The 24,938-nt window shown below is 36.3% G+C and overlaps 1 protein-coding gene across 1 annotated transcript in view; it reads right to left on the bottom strand.

Moving 5' to 3' along the window:
* The window catches only part of LOC149070287 (uncharacterized), a 150,090-nt gene that overhangs the window by 124,391 nt on the left and 761 nt on the right, over positions 1–24,938 (bottom strand). The window lies entirely within an intron of this gene.

The following is a 24,938-nucleotide window of genomic DNA, read 5'->3' as shown; positions in this document are numbered from 1 at the left end:
TTTCCATGTTCATATATATTTTTTGTATCCAAAGTATCTACTTCAGATTCAATGTTTAATAATATCCTGTTTGAATTTTTCTACTCTGCTTTGATGGGCTGAGCGCAATTGTTGATTGAATTATTGATTGAATTTTTTTTGATTGAATTATTGATTGAATTTTTTTTTTGATTGAATTATTGATTGAATTTTATTTTTGATTGAATTATTGATTGTGATTGAATTTTGATTGAATTTTATTATTACTTGCATTGTCGATTGAATTTTAATTTTTTTTTTTTTTTTGATTGAATTGTTCACTAAATTTTTATTATTGAATCATGCGTAGTTTGCAGATGTTGTCCTATAAGCATAATTAAATTTTATCTCATTTCATGTATATTTACTATGCATGTTATATACTATTCAATGCTTACATAATATCATCATGTACGCTATATATCTTACGTTTCGTGGCATCGCTGTTTGTCTAGATCATTCCCACAGCCCATCTGTTATAAAAACTCTGACGTTGTACCCGGACACCTGCTTATAAGCACATTATATATACTTTCTCAACTGCTATGAAACGCCATAATTTTTGTTATTCATCAATATATTCATGTGTTCCAATGTATACCACCGGTGAATCCACTAGTGCGCAACTGAACTTTGTATGTTCAAGTGAACTTTGTAATTTCTTCGGACTTGATCTCATCATTAGGACTATAATAACCAAATCTAAACATGTCTCTAACTGGCAATGAAAAGTCCCCCCCCCGGCTCCTTCAGTCTTGTGATATTATTAACACCAGCAATTGATCAATATCGATAATTCCCACTTACATATTTATAGTTCATTGGACCTGAATTTGTACATGTATCCTGTTTTTCATGTTCTATTTGCAGATTCGGACCTATGAAAAAACCCTTCCAACAAAAGACAAGATGAGTGAAGTTGGTGTTGCAGATTGGCTGATGGTTGGGGACAGAGTACAGTGATGATGGCGGATGGCTCGAGATGTTTTTGTTGGCCTCTTGCGGGCGATTCGCCCGGGCTCCTTGGCGGGGGTTTCCGGGGACTTTGGGGGTGTAATTGCCAGGAGTCGGGGGCGATGGGGGGCCTCGGCGGGATTGGGTCCTGTGGCTTACGGGCCGGGGATGCCTGCCGGGCCCGAACATCAAGATAGTTTTTCCAGCATGTCCCAGCCGCTAGGTAATCTGCCTCAGAGCTGGGCCATGTTTGGTGTTGGTGTCTGTATTCCTTTCCGTGGGTTGGAGGTCGGACAGTGGTCTTGGTGGCTAGCGGGGCATTTTCTTTTTTCCAGCATGGCCCAGCCGCAAGGTAGCCTGCTTATATCCCACAAGGGACAGAGCGGGGGCCATGTTTGGTGTTTGCATTGCATGTACTCTATATAGCCATAAGTCATCGTTCGCTTTGTAGTGAAATTTTCTCGAATTTATAGGAAAATTCTGGACGAATCATTATCAAATTCAGGTCGTATAAAAATTATGCTTGTGCTAAAAAATTCCCGGTGAAAATTTTGTCACGAGTATTAGCGGATCGATAAAAAAATTTCACTAGGAGAAGCTATTTTTGATCAACCCTGTATCAGATAAGCATTCATATGATTTGCACAAATTTCCCAAAATATTCTACCTGTTACTTTCAATGTTTGCGTTGCCTTTTCCTGAAAATTTCCCGTATTTTCACGAGGATATTAATGTTTCTTTTAAAAATTCTAGGCTTCATCGCATGTTTTGTTATTATAACGTACGGAGTTATCAATCAAATTTTACGAAACTCACAATAATTTTTGAAAATTTTGGAAAAAGTTACACCTCATACAAAATATAAAATGAAACCATTCAATAAATATTTCATGAGCTGTGAACAATTAAAGTTTATTTTCAATTACGTATGCGTGAAAGGTATGAATTTTGTTCTTCATAATTTAATTGCTAACTATATAGAGCAACTTTTTTGAAAATTACAGTTGAATATCGTGAAAAAACAGAAAGACAATGTCATATAGTGAGCTTTAATTCAAGTTACTTGCTAAAAGCAGCTGGATAGGTAAGTGATTTTGCATAAATTGATCTTTCGATTATTTTCTGCTATTTGATTATTTCGAGAATAAGCCCACAGCATTGTACGAATGAGCAAAGACGCGTGTCTGATGTTATATAAGGGTGAATGCTCGAGCATAACACACGTGTATGATGTCAAATTGAAGGAACTAAAAGTGATAATCAATGACAGAAAATAATCGAAACATCAATTTTTTATTATCTTCTATATATATAAAACTAGCTATAATACCCGGCGCTGCCCGGGTTTTCTTCAGTGAGGCTTTTTGATTCACGCGATTTCCCCTTCTTTCTTTGAGGGACATACAAACCGTGTCTAAGTTAACCAATATGGCGACTCTTGAAAGAAACAAATCCAGAAACGTAGAAATAAATACATTTTTTTTCCTTTTTTAAGGGGCGTTAGGTATTTTGATGCCCCCCCCCCCGAACTTCAAGTTATCGAGATCTGCCTGTTTTCAGCCTCCAAAAATGCTTAATTAAAGCTGTGGAATGTTTCGATGTACTTTTACGGGTTCATAATTAATTTTAAATCATTAATTAATTAATTTTAATCAAAAGACATTACATTACGGAGACATTAATTTTCATGGTTGAGAAAATATGAATAAAAAATTGAAAAAACAATGTTATTGTACGAATATCCAACTCAAAAAGCCGGTCCGGCTAATTACTTCATATTTAATCTTCTGGGCTTCGTATATCTCTAAGCGAATTCAATATTTCAAAAATCGAGAATTCTATACAATTTTTAAAATTACTGATGTGGCAGGAAACCCCCACTAAATTTCCGCATTTCTGCATTAAAATCGGCAATTTTACAACTGATTTCCATGAGATCATCCTTTGCCTGTCCCTCAAAGTGATGCTGATGATGACTCTGACGACTATTAAAAAAGCGGCAAGCCATTGTAAAGGCATAAACACGTCTGAAACGCATTGCTAGGGAACCACGGTAACCAAAGTAAACGTTCCCAAAGTGATTGTTGACGCCCGAAAACCATTGTTGTCCGACAGTTTTTTACCCATTTGGGGCATTTGCCCTGCTCTGTCGAAATTTTAAAGTAGCCTATCGTTTAAGCCGGGTCCCATTTGGTATATATTCAAAATTTGGCGACGATCGATCTATTGTAGATCAATTGTAGATTTGTATAGAGAACATACACACAGACAGACAGACAGAAAATCAATTTTCTATATATATAAAATTGATTTTCTGTGTGTGTGTATGTTCTCTATACAAATCTACAATTTTAGATCGATCTTCGCCAAATTTTGCATGTATACCAAATGGGACCCGACTTGAACGATAGGCTACTTTAAAATTTCGTCAGACCAGGGCAAATGCCCCAAATGGGTAAAAAACTGTCCGGCAACAATGGTTTTTGGGCCTCAACAATCACTTTCCGAACGTTTACTTTGGCTACTTTGGTTACCGTGGTTCCCTAGCGATGAGTTTCAGACATGTTTATGTCTTTACAATGGTTTGTCACTTCTTTAATGCTGCCAGTTATGTATAATAGTTTATGCCTTTATAATGGTTTGCCACATTTTCAATACTCTCAGTAATGAGGCTTTTTGAATAGACGTCATAATCATCACCATCATCGCTTTGAGGGTCGGGAAAAGGGTGATCCTCATAGAAATCAGTATTAAAATTGCCGATTTAACTGCATAAATACGGAAATTTAGTGGGGGGGGGGGGGGGTTTCCTGCCACATCAATAATTTTAAAAATTAAATTGAATTCTCGATTTTTGAAATATTGAATTCACTTGCAGATACGAAGCCCAGAAAATTAAAAATATGAATAATTTGCCGGATCTACTTTTGGGTTGGACATTCATGCAATAACATTGATTTCAACTTTTTATTTATATCTTCTCAATCATGAAAATTAATGTCTCCGTATTGTCTTTTGATATTTATTTGCATAAATTCATATAGTTTAGGATGTTTTTAAAATTAGTTATGGGCCCCGTAAAATGCATCGAAAAAATTCTACAGCTTTAATTAAGCATTTTTGGAAGCTGAAACAGGCAGATTGGATAACTTGAAGTTCAGGGGGAGGGAATCGAAATACCTAACACCCATAAAAAAAAGGGGGGGGGGACTATTCATTTCTACGTTTCTTTAAATTTAGATTTGTTTATTTCATGAGTCGCGCAGGACGTGGCCATATTGGTTAACTTAGACACGGTTTGCATGTCCCTCAAAGAAAGAGGGAGATATCGCATGATCCAAAAAGCCTCATTGAAGAAAGCCCGGGCAGCGCCGGGTATTGTAGCTAGTATATATATAGATTGATTTTCTGTCTGTCTGTCTGTCTGTGTGTGTTATCTATACAAATCTACAATTTTAGATCGATCGTCGCCAAATTTTGCATATATACCAAATGGGACCCGACTTGAACGATAGGCTACTTTAAAATTTCGTCAGCCCAGGGCAAATGCCCCAAATGGGCAAAAAACTGTCCGGCAACAATGGTTTTTGGGTCTCAACAATCACTTTCCGAACGTTTACTTTGGTTACCGTGGTTCCCTAGCAATGCGTTTCATACGTGTATATGCTTTTACAACGGTTTGTCACTTCTTTAATCCTGTTAGTATATGTATAATAGTTTATACCTTTATAATGGTTTGCCACATTTTCAATATACTCTCAGTAATGAGGCTTTTTGAATAGACGTCATAATCATCATCAGCATCGCTTTGAGGGTCAGGCAAAGGATGATGCCCCATAGAAATCACTGTTAAAATTGCCGATTTTACTGTAGAAATGCTGAAATTTGGTGGGGTTTTCCGCCACATCAATAATTTTAAAAATTGTATAGAATTCCCGATTTCTGAAATATTCAGTTCGCTTAGAGGTATACTAAGCCCAGGAGATTGAATATGAAGTAATTTGCCGGACCTACTTTTGAGTTGGGTATTCATGTAATAACATTGATTTCAACTTTTTATTTATATCTTCTCAAGCCTGAAAATTAATGTCTCCGTATTGTCTTTTAATATTGAACTACATAAATTCATATAGTTTAGGTTGTTTTAAAATTAATTATGGGCCCGTAAAAAGTACATCGAAAAAATTCCACAGCTTTAATTAAGCATTTTTGAAAGCTGAAACAGGCAGATAATTAACTTGAAGTTTGGGGGGGGGGATAGAAATACATAGCGCCCCTTAAGAAAAGGAAAGAAAAGTATATATTCATTTCTATGTTTCTTTAAATCTAGATTTGTTTATTTCATGAGTCGCACAGGAAGTCGCCATATTGGTTAACTTAGATACGGTTTGCATGTCCCTCAAAGAAAGAGGGAGATATCACGTGTTTCTAACAGCCTCATTGAAGAAAACCCGGGAAGCTCCGGGTATTATAGCTAGTTTATTATAACGGCGATTGTAATTAAAGTTCCTGTTCCCGCTACTACATTGAGTGGAGTAGTGTCAGTATACTGACGGGTCACACGTCCTGGTAGACGTATTCCATTAATACTTGGCATATACGCTATGTGGACCATGGAAAAATTTAAAGTGCAATAAAAAACGCCATTTTTTCACCTGGTGGTCGAAAATTGAGCTATGTTTTTTTTTAATTTCATAAATCGCTCTCCCATGGTCTTGATGATCATTGAGATATCCTAAAAATTTGACTGTATTCGGATAAGCAGCTTTTGAGAAAAACTACGCAGAGTACGGGAACTTTAATTCTAACCACCGTGTATAACAATTTAGTTATTATTTTGAATTTTAAACTCGTGGTTTAATTTTTTTAATGGGGTCATCCTTTTTCTGCCATCTATTTTTATGAAATATGTTTTTTCCAGTCACCTCGTTGGACATTTTGGCTGTTGTTGCCTTTGTATTCGCATTTATCGTTCCCTGAGGTAACCTAACCAATAGCATGGGTTTCCAACTGGTGTTCTGTGTGGGAATCATAATTACAATCCCTACTTTCTTAGTAACACAGGAAGCATTAGCACGCCGGTGATTGGTTACTGCGAGCAAAAAAGCTAGCAAAACGTCACGAGAGCGGAGTTTTGGGCGAAACTGAATTTCAAAGTTCGTTAACGAACAATGGAAGCATTTTTTATTGAATCGGTAAATGATAGCTGGGGGCTCGCTTCGCGAGTCGTTATTATTGTCTTCTCGATGCACGTGAACCACATTTCATTAAATCAGAAACAAACATTTGAAAAATTTTTTGGTAAATCAGTAAATATTGATTTACCAAACCTAAATTCAACCAACACCTTCTAGAGCAAAGATAGATGGGAAAAAAAATTGGGTTGGGTTTCAGACCGAATCGAACACACAACCTTCAGCACGCGAGTCACGTACTATAACCATCACTCCAACGGTGGATGTCGGATTTGAAGCACAATTAAATGTATGTATTGTTAAACGTCGCTAGCAAAAAGTTCACCAGGAGTGACGTAATGGTTCATCACTCATTTCGGCCAATCACGATGCGCTAAATTTCTACAATGTAGCTAGAAATACAGGGTGATTATAAAAAAACTATCCCGACATATGGGCCCCTAACAATCATACCATTCACAGAAACTGAATGAAATTTTGGCATAAGGTATTTTGAGGTATGCGCTCAAGAATGATATGGAAAACAGCAGTGTCACTCTAACAGTTACGGTTACAGTGAAAAAATTTCGAAAATATCAAATGGCAACACCATGTTTTTTGTATTGGAATGCGATCTCCATACTGAAAAACACTAAATAGCGTTGGAATGGCACCTGTAGCACGAAAATCCCCGGAGCTAGGCAAGGAAAAAGTAAAAAGGACTTTTCCGTGCACCAGAGCATTCATGTTCGTTTCTTCGGCTGATTAGTTTCCCAGCCTGATTAGTCCTCCACAAGGTCATGTGGAAAATTTGTGAAACACAATAAAATGCTTTATTTTATGCTGCTTCTCTGTCCTTATTGGTTGTCCTCACTTTTAGCCTATCTACCGCCGGTGATTTTCATGCTACAGTTGCCGTTCGAACGCTATTTAGAGTTTTTCACAATGGAGATCACATTCCAATGCAAAAAACTTGGCGCTGCCATTTGATATTTTCGAAATTTTCTCACTGTAACCGTAACTGTTAGAGTGACACTGTTGTTTTCCATATCATTCTTGAGCGCATACATCAAAATACCTTATGCCAAAATTTCATTCAGTTTCTGTGAATGGTATGATAGTTAGGGGCCCATATGTCGGGATAGTTTTTTTTATAATCACCCTGTATAGGGATTGTTTATAAGCTTCCGGCGTGTGTGTGTACCCTGGGATTCAATGACAACTTCTTTGATGTCAAATGCCACTTAACCCTGAGAGCTTTCAAAGAAGAAAACTTTATTGTTACTGAAACTCGTAAAGCTGTTCTTTATTTTGAATTTTAACAAGATAATGTCATTTAATAAAGATCCAGACGAAACTCCCTTTCTCTTGAACATGTAAACAATTTAAAAACATTAAAATTACATTTTTTTCGCATTGAATTTGCGAACCGGAAGCTCCAGAAGTTCATGAATGTCATTTTCCGTTTCATTAGGAAATCATAATTTGTAAAACAAAAAAGAATGTTTTTTTGGAAATTTTTCATCCACTAGATGTGAGTGTTCTTGAATTGCAGAATGCACGTGTACCTTTACGGGACACCCAGGGGCCATCTTAACACGAGTCTCACCCGTTCAGGGCCAACACCTTCCAGTGCAGAACGCCTCCACGCGCGAAGCTTTGACGTTACTGAAGTCGTCCATTTCACCTGCAGCCATTGGATTCACCATCAGCACGGCACGGGAAACTCATTTGTATAGGGGATAACACGGTAAGATCTGGCTCAATGATTTATGGTAATAAATATGTAAATTAAGAGGGGCTGTCTAAGTCCTCCTTAATTTTGCCCTGGGGCTATGATGCTGTTGAGATGGCAGAAGGGACACACTTGTTTGGATAAATATGCGGAAATTTCTTGGAGTTCCGTGGAACAGCCTCATTACCATCAACGATAAATTATTCAATCATTACACTTCACTCATAGTTGGAAAAACTGGTGGGAGATGGCAGCACTACACATAATAAGCATTACACAGAAACGAACTTCACGTCAGGTTTCACTACACGTACACGCACATTCCCGCATGTACCAATTCGTTAGAGGTTCCGCCGAGGAATATGGACGAGGTGCATGTGTGGTTTATTTATTTATTTATTTATTTATTTAAATACAAACTACAGGCAAAAGCCCAGTTACAGTTTGCATATATGAATACAAGAAAAACATATATATATACAAAAATCAAAGTTTAAAAATATACATCATCAGTATTACTGCATCTTAGAAATCGGTACAATGGAGAATTTTTCAAAATATCAGAACGATATGGAGGAACATAAAAAAGATTACGACATCTAAGATTGATTCGTGGGCAATAAAAAGTAATAAGGTTTAGAATATCAGGTGCATCAATATCAGTGTGAATAATTTTTACAAAAACCTAGTAGTAGTAGTAGCCTCCATCAAGGGTTTCGCGGAACATCCTTATAACTATCAAGGGTTCCACGAGAAGTTAAAATACCCCTGACTCATAGTGATTATGCTGTCTGTATTGTATTTATTTAGCCATTGAAATGGTCTAGTGGTCACAGTGACGGACTCGCATCGCAAGGTCCCGGATTCGAACACCACCGGTGCCACAGTGGTGGTCGGCTGAAGTTGGGTTTCTGTGGTCCCCAACTTCCTAGCGCAAATGCGACCAGATCTCCCCATTAGAAAGTTTCTGCACAGAGAGCAACACGCCTACAACGTATATTCAATCTTTGCAACAGTTCGCCACTTTACTCATAGATGGCAGCACTGAAAATTCAAAAAAGATAACCACACACGATACGCCCTCAGAGACTGTCAGGTACCTATAGTAACACCATCTATAGCAGAAGGCCTCCATGCGAAGCTCGTGACGTCACTGAAAGAGGTCATCTCTCACCTATAGGCATTGGATATAGCTGGCCGATGCATGTGCGCCATCTTTACCCATTTTTTTTTTTTTTTTGCAGTATATCTGATGGGTATAGATGACCTTCTTCAGGGATGTCACGAGCTCCGCGCGGGGGCCTCCTATATGATGGTGTTGCCTTTTAACACACATACTTCAATCGGTATTAAACTGCCCATGGCGATAGACCGGAGTTATGCTTGATTTGAATGCATCGTATTCAGGTATTGGAAACAATTTCCATAAGTAACAGAATTTGTTTGCGGAAAATTCATATTTGAATATATGGTCCGCTTCACTCACTTACTCCATATTCAATACTAGAATTTTTTTTTGTAGTACAGTCAAATCCCGTTTTAACGAATACCGTTATAGCGAAAATCTCGATTTAACGAACACCTTTCTAATCCCCCAAACAAGTTTACATAGGAACAATGCTAGGTAATTTGGAATTCCTGATTCCTCCGGTCTCTTGGCGTTTGTTATAACGGAATTCGACTGTATATCCAATGGCTATAGATGCATCGTCAATGAAGTTGCCTGTAAATCATTCCCCCCCCCCCACCCCACACACACACAAAAAAAAAATTAGTCAAGAAATTTACCGTATTCATCAGTTATTTGATGCGGCCATTTGCTATTCGCAATGGGGTTTCTTGGGATCTCGATTCCATATCCGTTATCAGCGCAGGGGAAAGTTTTTTTTTCACTTTTCTTTTCCAGCTCTGTAATCACCGATATTGAAAAATACTTTCGCTTTTATTTTGTATTTTAAACTTAGATCGAATGGATAGGAGAATGGGAACTTTCGATTCGTTCTTGTGAGCAGACCGCAGAAATGAGAAGTCATTATCTATCACACAATGCAAGGAAATCATCGCAAAATACCGGATCGGATCGTGACTATTTATATATATATATACAGTTTATATGGTAATTTGCTTTTTCTCTTCATATGATGTCTTTGGAGGAAATAAGAGGACGAGTAATATGCAAAGTTTCAAAAAGAAATCGATTTCTTGCATTTGTACTCGAATTCGTTACGATAACGGTTCGTGAACTATTTTTTTTGATGGTGATGATCATTATTATGGCCGCGGATTTACAGCTGAGTTCGGTTATAACTCTTAACTGGCGTGGTGGGATCATAATGACACCCCCCGCGCCAGCCCTTGAGAAAGAAATGCATCTGAACCATCTTATTTTCAGTACTTTTCAAGCTAGTTGTTTACACGTGTTTGACAAATTTATGACGTTATTCTACTTTTTTCTTCCCTCTATATCAGGCATCTTCGACCGGTTGCTCACGAGCACCGTAGTGCTCTCTGAAGCACACAAAGTGCTCAATGCTCGTGTCCGATTTGGTGCTCGCGAGCACTTGATCAACATTCCAATCAAACAGCTTGCAGAAATCGAATTCAAGGACTGAAATCTCATCCTGATTGCATGCATTCCCTATGCCAAACTTGTAAGTGTGCTCTTCCTTTCTTGATGGGTACAGGTAGTGCTCACGACTAGAAAAAAGGTTGAAGACCTCAGCTCTATATCATTGATCAAAAAAAGACAATGGTACGGCCTGTTAGGTATTCCAAAGACAAATCCGATTATACAAATTTCATTATGTACGCAAAGTTGGCCACAAAAGACGTTTCACGTCAAAACTTGCGACTCAGCGCGTCTATGACTCAGCCCATCCCGATTTTCTTACTTCGTTAAAAGCAGCTAAGACTGTATAATTTTCTTAAAAGCTCATTTTTTGAATTTGCTACCCACTGTGAACTTGCCGCCCTGAGCCCACGGCCCACTTGGCCTCCCCTCCGTAAATATTCTTCTGAAGACATCATTACAGGATCCTCGAAACCAAGTGAATAGGGTAACTGTGACTGTACTTGTCACATAAAAAGCCACAGCATTTAAATAACACGTAATAAATAATATTACTAAATAACACGTGCACCTCGTCCATATTCCTCTGCGGAACTTCTAACGAATTGTTACATATTGGAATGTGCGTCTACATGTTGGGAACCTGACGTGAAGTTCGTTTCTGGGTAATGCTTTTTATAGTGGTGCCATCTACCACATATTTTCCAACTATGAATGAAGTGTAATGTTTGGATTTTATTCTCTAAATACTGTAGTTTTACGCATCATATCGAAATAAATTCGCGTTGCGCTATGTTTTTGCAAAACACAACCAAAACAAAAAACCCTCATGTATAATTACATTTATAACATTCTGTAGTGCTGCCATCTGCCGTCAAATTGTCTAACTATGAATGAAGTGTAATGATTGAATAATTGTATCGTTGCAGGCCTGTTGCTCTCTGTGGTGAGACTTTTTAACAGGGGTTTTTACATCATCGTATAATATTGTTTATGATTTTGATTGCCTATCGGTGTTTGTTGTTTCGATTTTAATTATCTGTTCTATGATCTCAGATTGATGATCGTTTTTATACATATTTTATTTTTCTAGCCATTGTCCGAGGCGATAATGTTTTATTGTTTATAATAAAACTTTACGGATACACCCATCCTTCGGGAACGCTTCGATATCTCTCTGAAATGGGAAGCGGGGTGTGTCCGGTCTTCAAAGGTCAAAGTGTCTATGGTGTCGAGTGCAGACAACTGAACTGCAAGCTAAATATACGACAGACAGTGATTTTCGCATTGAATATTAAAAAATTAGCCGCATCCGCACCAGCCAGCGGCGTAGTTGAAAAGCTTGAAGATTTGTTTGATAACGAGTACTGCAGAGACGACGAAGAAGATTTACATGATATTATAAATTATTACGCAGGCCCTTGGATTGGAAGACCAACGCGGAGAAATAACAGGAGAGATCCGAAATTTGCTTTAGAAAGAACTATGGAATGAGTTCGACGCCACTATTGTCGGCTTAGCAAAAAGCCAATAATAATATTGAGAGCTGGCAAAATTCGTTCAATAGCACTATTAATGTCCACCATCATCCCAATGTTTGGGATGAAATCCATAACGGGTGTGCAGAAAAAGGAAAACCTAACAGAAAAGCGCTTTACTAGCCGCAAGAATTAAAAATTATGTTTTGAAGCTACACGAGCCACGAGTTTATTGCGGAGTTTTTCCTGCAATTGCAAATGCCGGTTCAGAAAGTTCTTCAATACGCAATCAGGATCCCTAGCTTATGATTCATGCTGCTTTGTGGTGGTCGAGTGGTCCTAGTGACGGACTCGCATCACGTGGTTCGGACCCCACCGGCGCCACAACAGTGGTCGGCTGAAAGTAAATTAGAGCAGTGCATCTTCGGTCAAGGAAATGTAATTTTGACAAGCACATAATTTTCAGATGTAAGCGTAACTACTTTTTATAACATGATGATGCATTTTTATGCCAGTCTTGTCTAGAACAAATGGGAAGGAAATTGTTATTTACAAAACACAATTACTGTGCTGAATTGTCTCGCTCTGAACTGTCGTGACACCCTACCCACATATTTTCAATCATACTCATACCTATCAATAAGAAATAGTTAAGGTTCTTCTTGTATAAATTCTAGTCTTCTGGTAATATTCCTCTTCCTCTCTTCGTGAAATATTCGAAATAAAGTATCGAATAACAAGAACGTTCCCCGCGTAATGATATCTCCAGGAAACCAGAATTCTCAGTAAGAAAATAAGTTTCTAGACCGTTGAAGAAACTCCCTTCCGTTTTAACAGTTTATTACGCTTTTGTTTGCGTGGACTTTCTCGAGAAACCGCCCACAATAGCTGCTTGCGCTGCGTTATTGGGAGTCTGCCGTGCCAATAAAAATCGAAGAAAAGGGGGTATCTCGTATTTTCTATGTACAGTATATGGTATATAGAAGCATGTATTTGGTCGGGCTAACAAGCTGTCGGAAGAGAGATTGGATGGGAGGCTAATTTGCTTTACGACACACACCGTGGAAAAGATGAAAGAGAGAGAGAGAGAGCTTTTCTCCACACACACACACACGGTGGAGAAAACATCACATTCTCCCTCATTTCCTTTAGCTTCTGTTGCTACAACCAATGATCTCGTTTTCTGTTGGAGAGGCCACTTAGAACACTAGTCAATTAGATGGTTGTTAGTGGTAGTTGAGAATACTAGGAAGGACCGCTGTGACATCATCCTCAACTGAACTAACGAACCTGGTGTTGGCTTATATCTAATATGGAGGAAAAAAACTTTTCATGTAAAAACGAATTTTTATTGTGGACTTTCCTCTTCTGGAATTCAAAATATTCTAAAAATATGGGATGTGTAATCATTCTATGGTTGAACATTTCTATTCTATTGAAAAATTCAGGTTAGGTTGCGTCGCAGACACGGCCGTAAGTTTTAACGTGAATACGTTGTTAGTGTCTTGAATCACGTAGTAAGAACTGTTTTGATGATACGTACTTGGCATGAAAGTTCGAAATTCAAATGTTTACTGAATGAAATCTTAAAACTGAAATTATTTTGCGATTCAAAATTGAATTTAAATTTTTGAACAAATTATGGAAGATTATTTTGAGTAACCATCTCCATGAACTAACCTTGTCAGTGGAGTAGTGGATTTGTCAATCAATCTCTTGACCTGAATCGATAGCACTCACCCATGTATCATGGCACATCAACTACTACTACTTAAATGGTTCATTTCCCATCTGGAGAACCTTTCTTCAAGATCATGGACAGACGGTTTAACCTACGGAGGCATCACTTACAAATAAGAATGCCAAAGGCGAGAAGAGATTGCTTTTTTGCTGATACAAATACCGTGTTGCGAGAATATGGAACACTCTGCCATCAGAACCTGTATGCGTTTACTACGCAAGATTTCATTCCGCTGGTGAAGATTTCGAATTAACTCCGTACGCGAAGTGTTTTCCCCTTTTGACTACTATTTATGATTATTTTTATTTTTTTTCATTCGTTATTGTTTTATTACTAGCCATAATAAAATAATAATGAATGCCAAATGGTTAGTTAAAGCTGTGGAATTTCTTCGATATACTTTACGGGCCCATAATTAATTTTAAAACAACCTAAACTGTATGAATTTATGCAGTTGAATAATATTAAAAGACAATATGGAGACATTAATTTTCATGCTTGAGAAGATTTAAATAAAAAGTTGAAATCAATGTTATTGCATGGAGGATATCCAAATCAAAAGCAGGTCCGGCTAATTACTTTATATTCAATTTTCTAGGCTTCGTATCTCTAAGCGAACTCAACATTTCAAAAATCGAGAATTCAATACAGTTTTTAAAATTATTGATGTGGTGGAAAAAATCCCACTAAAAACATTTCCGCATTTCTACGGTAAAATCGGCAATTTTAACACTGATTTCTATGGGGATAATCCTTTGCCTGGCACTCAAAGTGATGCTGATGATGATTATGACGTCTTTTCAAAAAGCGTCATTACTGGGAGGATTCAAAAAGTGAAAAACTATTATAAAGGCATAAAAATTATTATGCATGTACTGGCAGCATTAAAGAAGTGACAAACCATTGTAAAGGCATATACACGTCTGAAATGTATTGCTAGGGAACCACAGTAACAAAAATAAACATCCCGAAAGTGATTGTTGAGGCACAGGAACCACCTTTGCCCGACAGTTTTTTTGCTCATTTCGGGAAATCGCCCAATTTTGGAAAACTTTCAAAGTATCCTATCGTTCAATTCGGGTCCCGTTTGGCATATATATGCAAAATTTGGTGACGATCGATCTAAAATTGTAGATTTGTATATTGAACACGCACACACACTGACAGACAGACACACAGAAAATCAATTTTATATATATATATTATTACTTTATTACTTATTATTACTTTTCGAGTGTTTTTCATGCCTTCTAGGGTTATTGTAAACAAATAAAAATAAATAACTGATCGTAACTAGCTTCACTGCTCCCAACAACCGAATCTAAACACCCTAAAACTTATAGATATTATACCAGAATCGTGTATCATTGGATTTCTCTCAAGAATATCTATCAGATGACATACACAGCATTTGCTTCTATTTAATTTCGAAACCTCCCGAGGTACAGTAAATTTTTCATTAACTATTAAAATGCGCCATAGATTTTTCGCCCATCTGACATACGAATCAGAACATACACTGCCTGGTCAATTTCATCTATCAAACCCCTATTCAATCCGTTATTTCTATGTTGTCGTTAAAACCCTTTTATACAATTGTCTTTTTTTTTTTCAGAGAGGCTGTTTATATACACTCATGTCCATAAATTAAGGATAATTCAGAATCACACGGAAATCGAAATCTAAAGTAAAAATTTCACCTGTAGAATTATCACACACATCTGCAAGAATGATAGGCAAATTTCAGGAAGCCACCAGATGATGCCGATAGTACGTCACAATGACGAGAGTGTAAGAGGGGGGTATATAAGGAATGGTGGCAAAGAAGTAAAATTGTTCACAAGAGTTCTGTAAGGCGCTCAGTGCCATAAGCGAATAGTTATGACACAGAGGACGCATGTGGTTGATTTTTTACGTGGTAGAATTATCGGCCGCCTGGAATGTGGGCGTACTCAGATGGAAGTATCCGAGGAACTTGGAATTGCCCAAAGTGATGGGCAATCTCTAGGCTTTGGCAACGATTCCAAGATAACGGAAATGTCAGTAGACGTTACAGTACAGGTCGCCCCCGAGTTACAACGCCGAATGAAGACCGGTATTTGGCAGTAACTGCCAAAAAAAAGCAGACGGAGCACAGCATCCGACCTGTCTCGTCAGCTATCTGCAGCCACGGGTACCACAGTTTCAAGGCAAACCGTGTACAGACGTTTGGGAGATATTGGTCTATATGCTCGCAGGCCTGTCAGACGTGTTCCGCTCACGGCAACTCACTGTCGGCAGTGATTAGCCTGGAGTAGAGAACATGCAATGTGGACATAGTCACAGTGGGCTTGTGTGATGTTTTCCGACGAGTCCAGGTTTAGCTTGCAGTCTGATTCACATCGGACTGTCATATGGAGAACGCCAGGTACCCGTTACCACCAAGACAACATCATTGAACGACACCGTTCCAGTGGTGCAGCATTGATCGTTTGGGGTGGAATTATACTGGGTTCCAGAACAGATCTGCATGTTCAAACCGGAACCATGAAAGCCCAAATTTATCGGGACATCATTCTGGAACAACATGTACGTTTGTTTAGGGGTGCCATGGGCGCAGAATTTGTGTTTATGGATGACAACGCCCGTCCTCACCGAGCAAACATCGTAAACGAATGCCTTGAATCTGAGGATATAACCCGTATGGAATGGCCAGCATTCTCACCTGACTTGAATCCGATAGAGTATGTGTGGGACATGCTTGGCCGACGAGTTTCAGCCCGTCAAACACCTCCTACATGTGTACCGGAACTTCGGAGAGCATTGCTTGCTGAGTGGAGTGATCTTCCCCAAGATCAGATCGATAATTTGATACTCAGCATGCCTAGGCGTTGTACGGACTGTATTTCATCGCATGGGAGACATACAATGTAATAACCATCATACCAACCATGTAATAGTAAGTTTTTGTAAAGGAGATATTTTTTACAATTGCTCCAGGGAGCAAAAATCGTAGTTTTTATGAATGGTATCATACATACACCATCGTTTTTGTTCTTTATCTTTTGTTTAATAAATGAATATTTTTATGAATAAGTACCTTATTATGAATAAGTAACGTCTGTTTTGTTTCTGAACCTCTATTTGCTGGCGCTGGCATTATCCTTAATTTATGGACATGAGTGTATTTATTTAGTGTTTACTAAAATCATGAACGAAGATAATTTTCAGAACGTATAAATTTTTATAATCACAGCAATAACTGTAAGAATCCATTTCACATATTTGCCATATTTAAAGTTTTTTTCCGTTCAATTTCCTGGGATTTAATGTAATATCTTCATTTTCCTCTCATTAGTAATTTATTTCCAGCAGTTACAGCAGTGATTCCCAACGTGGGCGTTAACGCCCCCTGGGGGGCGATGGAGTGTTCCAGTAAGGCGGTAGAAGCTGCGAGTTTAACATAGGAGCCTATGGGTTAGATTGCGTTGGGGGGCGATGGGAGAAAAATACTTCTGAAGAAGGGGGCGATGGGACAAAAAAGGTTGGGAAACTATGAGTTACAGCAACAATTGTGGTTTCACCGACTTATGGCAATGGTTTTGGTGACAGTTGGCAATGTCCTGGCTCGGAGTGAAAAATTTCAGGTTCCCGAGAGAGGCGCGACCCGCTCCTCGGATAGATTCAGGTGGGGAGTTTAACCAGCACCTCCTAGAGATAGAAGGTCTCTGCATTTTGCCATAAAAGTCATTCAGACTACCTAGCAAGTTTGCCACATTTTGAAACACGGCATCCTATTTCATTTCTTCTTATTTTGGCGTAGAGTCTTCCTGATTGGCTCACAAATACCGCATAGTGATTGGATGTGGGGTATAGAAATAGCCAATTCTGAGCCTGATCATTTCTTTTCCTCACAACAACGCTATCGAAGGCGTACCGTGTACGGTTTTAAAGAAAGCCTAAATAAACACGCGATAGAATAATACTGTACACTTCCGTCTGAGATTTGCATAACAGCCGTATGCACAACGTACTGTGACTTTCTTTATTACCACAGAGTTTACTTAGCATTTTTACTCGAATATACGTATATATAAAATGCTTCTTTGATAGAATTCAAAACTTGTGAAACGGAATTTATGTCCATTTAATTTGTTGATAAATTTATGAATTATTAGATTAAACAAGTAATTTAATGCATGTTATCGCTAGATGTTTCAGAAATTATTGAAAAATTTTTGCGCATAGGAAAAGAAAATCAATTTGTTTATTCACGGTGATGGAAATAAAAACGGGAATTTAAACTATAATTAAATTAATCGATCGATTTAATGTTTTTGTTTTTAAGAAATTAAATTCGTTTATTCGAAAATTGTTCGTAATTTCACTAAAGGGTGAATCTTATTATTCTCTTTAGAGAGAATTAATTTTGCTTTAAAATACCCTTTTTACATATTATAAGCCTTTCTCTAAGACTGTACTGAAAAAATGCTTGTATTTAGCACAATGACTGAAGTACCCAAATACTAGGATGAGGTAGGTTCATTCTATTGTTCTAAATTCTAAGGGAATTTCATTTTATTTTGCTATATATGGTGTTTACTTTGAAGTATTAACATCAGTTTGAAGTATTAACAGTTACTTTGAAGTATTAACAGTTACTTTGAAGTATTAACAGTTACTTTGAAGTATTAACAGTTACTTTGAAGTATTAACATCAGTTCTCAATGATGTGCAACCATGCGATCATGTTTCATATTTACTATTTAGTTCATATTGTTATTTTATATTATTTTATTTTATAATATCTACATTGTTGATAAATAAGTTTTTAGTATCGAATAATATGCGTCCTTTTCCTATCATTTTATTATTTTTGTCGCGCGGTGGTAACATTTTGAGAGTGGCAATAGTCACTTTGATTGGCTGAGGTATTTTATGATATGAATTGTTGTCCTCAACACTCGAGTTTTATTGATTGAATCACTATATCCTCAACTCCGATATTTCATAACGTGATTCATTGCCCTCAGTTCAGGCATTTTATGGAATGAATCGTAAGCTAGGGATCGGAAATCCTGCTTGGACATTGAAGAACGTTCGTAACCAGCCTTTAAATGTCGTAGGGAAAACCCCGTAATAAGCTCGTGGCTCATATAGCTTCAAAATTTGATTTTTAGCTCTTGCGGCTAGTGCAGCACCAAATTTATTTTTAGTTGTGAGTGTTTTGTGGTTCTTTTATTGTTATTTGCGACTTATACAAAGCAGTGGCGTTTCTACCAAAAAAAAATTTCTTAGGTCGTTTTTCTTGATGCAGTTTATACAAAGTGGTCAAAAAGTCCGTAGAAATTTTAAAAATTCATAAAAACTGGAAAAATAACCAAATTAATACGGTTTGTAGGGTTAGGATCACTAGGTCACGGGAATTTTTCTTAAAACGGGGAAAAATAACTCAAAAAACTTGCGGTAGGTGGTGCTGACGTACACAAGTCAAAGAAAAGATACGTAAATAACGAACAGAATGCCACCAAATTGTTTATTACAGCAGTATGTGTTCCACGTGACCACCACCACAGGGAATAACACATTACAGGCGAGTCACAAATCCAGCAACGGCAGAATGCAGCAGGTCCACATACACGGTTTACAACAGTGAACTAGTTATGGATTAAGAGCGCAAGAGTTCTTATAACCGTCTCATTTGCATATTTCCACCGAAGTCCGTCGTACCAGCACCACCTATCGGCTGTTTTTGAGGGGGGTTTTCCAGTCAAAAAGAAATTCCCGTGACCTAGCGATGCTAACCCTGCAAACCGTTTCTTATTTCGGTTATTTTTTCCGGTTTGTATGGATTTTTAAAGTTTCTACGGACTTTTTGCCCAACCTGTACAAATGTGCGACTTAAAAAAAATCTTGATGTGGCTTATGAACGTGCGGTTCAGAAACATTGATAGGGCTATTAAATGAGTCAAAACTAAGCCCAAATACGCGTAACATGATCACCAGGCGACAATATTTATTATTCACATTAGAAAAATCAATTTCCTTCATAAAAGTAAATCTATTCCTAAATAAACTCACTCGTAGATCATACTACTCGATATCTCTTATGTAATACGATACACGACCGTACGTAATATTAAATTTATTCAATGTAACTACGCTGTATATTTATTATAATAAAAATTGTCACTTTTCCAAAATGTATTTCTTGATAAGAAAAATAATGATATTAAATTGAATCCTGAAACTAGATCCTCAGACTTAATTTTGAAATTCTATTCTTAGAGAGAATGTTTATATTTTATCTGCAAGATACCAGACATTTCCCTTCTAGGAATGGTTTATTGCATTGGAGTACTGTTTGTACCACCTGAGAGAAATGTTCTTCCCAGACATGTACGTTCTCGCTGCCATGTATTATACGGTATATTTTTGTCACGTTCGTTTCAATTTGATGGAGTTTTTCTCTTCCCGTCTCTTCTTTAGGGTCTAACGGAATTTTTCTTTTGGAGACCGGAACGTGAAGAATTCAAACTTTGAAGATATTTCCGAAAAGATATATTTTTATTTTTTCTAATAATTCTCATACAAGAATTTCCCAGAAAATATCAATTTCTGTTTCCCCGATGCACGTGTTTACATGAATTTTATTTCGCTTAAAATAATCATGACATTAATAATAAAATATTTAAAAGATATTTTCGGTATTAATTTATAGATTTCTAACTCATCAATTCATTGGAAATTCTCATGAAATTTCATCCGCTTCCGAGAGGAATATACGATTTCAAAGATTGTAAAAGTCTTTTTTAACATCTTCGGATTAATTTTCGAAATGACTTGATAACATTTATGAATATTATAGATGAACTGAATGCTATTTTAATAATTTTAAGTATTCATTTTATGTATATTATTGAATAAATAGGTTTTGAACTTCTCTATATATTTATGTAAACTCTCTCTCTCACAGCTACTTTCAAATAAAACTCTTTCCTCCAAACATTCTGATAAACATAATTATTAATTAGTTTACATTAACATACAAAATTTTATAATACGTTCGGAATCTGATTATTAGGGCTCCGATTTCTATGTTTTTGCACATGTTTTTTTTATGTTTTGCATATTTCGCGTGATAGAGCATACTTTCAAAATTTTAAGCCATATTTTTGCATATTTCATAATTTTTGATAAAACTAAATTTTTCCCCGCTATTCCAATTCCGCTTCCCAGACTGGTTTTTTCGGTTCGCTCCTCTGATGAGAGCTTTTTAGGGCTATAATTTTTTGAAATAAAAATCCAATTCGTTGCTGATTGGTAAAGAATCCTTAAATTCAGGTTTTTCAACCGATCGGCAATGATAATGAATTTTTAGAGCACAAAAATACTAGCCCTTCAATGACACTGCTGTGCGGCAGTAAATAGATTAATCATTTCAATCGGTGAAGGATACTCGTGGGAAAAATACTTATTAGAATTCGGGAAACAGTTTCGTAACTGATGATAAAATTTTAATAATTGATAATTGCTATCCTGTGTAAACGTTTATGATTCAGTTGCAATTTAAACGTGAAAAAAAAAACGTTATCCTCACGTATTCCCAAGGGAATCAACATCCAAGCTAGCGAAAACGAATTCCCTGGACGTGAGTCCAGGGAATTCGTTAGCGTTAGTAGACATCCGTGCCCGAACCCAGACCTGCAGAAGTCAGAAGCTAGCTCCCCTAACCACTGAACTGCCAGGCGGAGACACAGTCATTTGACAAATCCAGGATAGGTTAATTGACTAATTTGAGAGAATTTGGGATTATTCCAACTCTTTTTCTCCAGTGACTTTGGACTTCGAATTAACGAAAGCTCAACTGCACTTCGATAACAAATCAGTGTAAAACGAACGTTCTCGATACCAAACCAAAAATATCAGAACTAAAAACGGACAAAAGAAAAACAATTTCACCATTTTTATGTATTTAGTAGCTGTAAATGTTTATGTATTTATTTTCGCTAGCGTGGATTTGGTTATCTGAAAACTGTTCTACAATGATTTCCGCTATATAACATTTGTACCCCGTTGGGAGTTATAAATTTTCAGAAATCCTGCGCGTCGTAGTGATTCTCTGTATTATAAAATATAATACTCACGAAATTTCGTACTTATAGCTTCTGCTGTTTCGACTCAACAATTTTTTCGCCGTATATAACCTTTGAGACCCCCCCCCCTTCTACATATGAACCCCTTAGATGTTAAATTTTGGAATACCCATTTTTAGAGTGTGTGTGCGCGCGTAATATATATATATATTACAGTATATAATAAATATTTCTCACTCGGTTTTTTCTTAAAAAAGCGTAAATTACGAAATAAAAATTCGACCGATTCGAACTTTTTTTTTTAACACTTTCTTGCATTATTATATTTCTTCTTTTTTTCTCGGATAAAAAGTCTTTAATGGATTGATATAATTTTTTTAATCACTTATTACATCGACGTAATTGTTGCTCCAGGTAATTATTGTATATATCTTATACGGTAATTCATTTACAATGAAGAATGCGAGAAGAATGTTTTTCAAAAATGTGATTATACAGGGGGGGCAAAAAAGTCCGTAGAAATTTTAAAAATTTATAAAAACCGGAAAAATATCCGAAATAAGAAACGGTTTTCGGGGTTAGAATCGCTAGGTCACGGGAATTCGTTTAAGACGGGAACAAAATAACTCAAAAAACAGCCGATAAGTGGCGCTGACGTACACAAGTCAAATAACGAACAGAATGCCTCCAAATCGTGTATTACCGCAGTATGTATTTGTTCCCCCACAGGGGATAATACATTGCAGGCGAGTCACAAATCCAGAAACGGCAGAGTGCGGCCGGTCACGTACACGGTTTACAACGATGAACTGATTGTGAATTAGGAGCGCAAGTTCTTATAACCATCTCATTTGCATATTTCCACCGAAGTCGCGACCCACCAACGCCACCTATAGGCTGCTTTGAGTTTTTTTCCCCCCGTCTTAAAAACATACCCGTGACCTAGTGATGCTAACCCTGAAAACCGTTTTTTATTTCAGTTATTTTTCCGGTTTTTATTCATTTTTAAAGTTTCTACGGACTTTTTCCCCCACCCTGTATTTCAACTTTATTGCCACGCCATTGTAAAATATTGTTGCTATAACGCTATTACAAGACATTGTTATCAAAAGTCGCTGTCATTCTAATGCTTTACCGTTTTCTATTTTCTTATTTTATAACGCAACTGTATTCTGATTTTAACATACAAGTGCATTCTAATTTCAAAATATACCTTTATTTTAAATACATTGCATATATATATATATAATCGCAATGTAAAATACTACCAAGTAATACCAATGTAATACTACTATAAATTTTACTTATGAAGTTACGATCACGTGACCTATTTCGAAATTCAATCTAAATTGAACAACTGTGAACGGATATTATGATTATTCTCATTATCATGAGGTTGAACCTATGAGATTGCCTCGAGCTATAAAGAAAGACTTGATTTCTTGAATATTCTTACACTGGAGGATTACATCTCATAATGAAAGTAATTTCCTCAAAAGTCCGCGATTAAAAACTCCATTAGTTATTAAATTCGAGAATTTTACAGTAGTACTATATTGCGATTTTAATAATAATGTATAATTTTCACATAAAAAAAGAGTTATAACCATATGATTTATTTTGTATAGTCTATTTATAATCTGAATTCAAACAACTTTCAACAAACAATTATGTTTCGATTACCACGCAGTGGAAAATTCAATATTGAAGACTCGAGACAATATAATTTTTTTAGATAAATCGAAAACACATTCATCAAACTATATAATAATCTGAAGCATAAGTGGTATCATAATTATGTAATAAAATTTTATGATCTTATAATAAAAACAATTTCCGTTTCTTCAAAAGTCCTTGATTAAAACCCCATCAGTTATTAAGTTCCAGAATTTTAAAATACAACTATATTCCGATTTTAAATTGCATTTGTATTCTTAAAGTACAACTGTATTCTGACTTTAAAATGCAACTGTGATACAACTGTGCGTCTAATTTTGACATAAAAAGTTATATCCATATGATATATTTTGAAGCCTAATCTAAATTCAACAAAAAAAATTATGACTATTTCCATTATCACGCAGTGGAAAATTCAATACTGAAGGCAATAAACTCGAGACGATTTAATTTTTTAGACAAATCGTAAAACACGTCGATCAAAGAAATTTATAATCAGTAACATAATTACATAATAAAAGTTTATTATCTCATGATGGAAAACAATTTTCTCAAATGTACGGGAGTTGATAATTCGTTATTAAATTCGAGAGCGAATTCCTTCGAGAGAAACTCTCTCTCTCTCTCTCTCTCTCTCTTTATCAAGACTGAAACCCCGTGAATATTATCAAGATGATGAATAATATATCTTATGTATATAATGAGAAATTTAATTAAAAACGGAAAGGAATTTTCCAAAACTTACGAGAGTGTAGAGCCCGCAAACGTAGCTTCCAGGTTTGACGGATCTGAAGAAGCAGCAGGTGCGCTATAATGCGATGTCATTATTTTTATCTTCTATATGTTTTTCGATCTCAATGCTATATAATCCTTAATATTTCATTTTTTATCATAAAAAAATGATTTACTACTTGTTCGTTCAGTTTTAAAATACAATAGATGTCTTCCAATAAACATCTGTATCCAACTGTAAACCTTAAAATCCAACTGTATTCTGTCTTCTAAATACAATTGTATTCTTGTTTCAAAATGCAATGGTGCTCTTGTTAAAAATACTATAGCATTCCGATTTTAAAATACAGCTGTATTTCAATTTTAAAATCGAACTCTATTCCGATTTTAAAACACAATTACTATATTCCAATTTTAAAATACTTTTGCTCCATTCCAATTTTAAATTAAAACTGTATTTCGATTTCAAAGTACAACTATAATTCGATTTTACATACAACTATATAATTTCGGCACAAAATAGTTATGACCATATGATATATTTTGAAACACAATCTAAATTGAACAACTTCGAACAAATAATATGACTATTTCGATTAACACGCAATGGAAAATTCAATATCGAATAAAATAAACTCAAGACGATTCAATTTCTTAGATAAATCATAAAAAATATCAATCAGAGAAAATATATAATCTGGAACATAATATCATAATGATATTATAAAAGTTTATATTCGCATAATGAAGACAAATTCCTCTAATGTCCGCGAGTGAAACTCCAG

The sequence above is a fragment of the Pholcus phalangioides genome, unplaced genomic scaffold (assembly GCF_987345545.1).
Source record: "Pholcus phalangioides strain wild (caught in Gottingen) unplaced genomic scaffold, Ppha-v1.0 ptg000022l_1, whole genome shotgun sequence".
Classification (NCBI taxonomy): Eukaryota; Metazoa; Arthropoda; class Arachnida; order Araneae; family Pholcidae; genus Pholcus; species Pholcus phalangioides.
The sequence above is the reverse complement of the archived record's forward strand: the minus strand, read 5'-3'. Positions and strand labels throughout refer to the sequence as shown.